This window comes from Cicer arietinum, chromosome 5, assembly GCF_000331145.2.
Source record: "Cicer arietinum cultivar CDC Frontier isolate Library 1 chromosome 5, Cicar.CDCFrontier_v2.0, whole genome shotgun sequence".
NCBI lineage: Eukaryota > Viridiplantae > Streptophyta > Magnoliopsida > Fabales > Fabaceae > Cicer > Cicer arietinum.
Genome location: NC_021164.2, coordinates 60,969,394 through 60,970,194, shown reverse-complemented (window position 1 = coordinate 60,970,194; position 801 = coordinate 60,969,394). Strand labels below are relative to the sequence as shown.

Below are 801 nucleotides of genomic sequence, written 5' to 3'. Positions count from 1 at the left end.
TTCACTTGAAATTAAAATAATTTGAACTACAATAAAATTTGCTGTACAAGATAAACTATTTCAATAGTATAACAAACTGAATGAAATCATTGTCAAAATGAAAAGAAAAAAAAACAGAATGAAATTATGTGGCAATAAAAATCAAAAGTCCAATTTTACTCCGTAAAATTAGTTGGATAAATAATAAACTTTAACATGTTTTTATTCTACCAAATACTAGAATGGACATATGAATAGAAAATGTTTTTTGGACAAAGTATGCCTGTGTAGGCAATCCTTCACTTTGTACATGATTTGAGTACTTTCAAATAAATGTGCAAAATAAAATATATAATTTGAAGTTTCTGTAAAAAAAGAGTAATCTTCAGAGATTAATAACTATTAATCTGAAATGAGCTCGGAACAAATAATTAGCCGTTGCAATATAATAATTGTGTATAAATATATGTTACGGCTAAATTAAACGTCAAGGGGTGGTGGCGCAGTTGGCTAGCGCGTAGGTCTCATAGCTTCTGAGTTATCCTGAGGTCGAGAGTTCGAGCCTCTCTCACCCCAAAACCCTTTTTTTTTAAAAAGTTATCGATTTTACAGTTTTTTTTGGGGAATATTCAGTGGTTTAAGGCAATTCAATGATTCAAAATAATTAAAGCTACAAAATATACAATCCTCACGTTAAATATTTTCAATCTCACTCATATAAAAATTAAGAAAATACATTTTTATAAATAAAAAAAGTAAATACATTTTTATAAATAAAAAAAGTAAATACATTTTTAAGGATATTAAAATAATTTCAGAAAA

The 801-nt window shown here is 26.6% G+C and overlaps 1 non-coding gene across 1 annotated transcript; it reads left to right on the top strand.

Annotated features, from left to right (window-relative positions):
• The first annotated feature begins 470 nt into the window (after positions 1–470).
• TRNAM-CAU (transfer RNA methionine (anticodon CAU)) lies at positions 471–555 on the top strand. Its single transcript is given in 2 exon segments — positions 471–508; positions 520–555. It is a non-coding gene; the product is annotated as a tRNA-Met (tRNA).
• Positions 556–801: the final 246 nt, after the last annotated feature.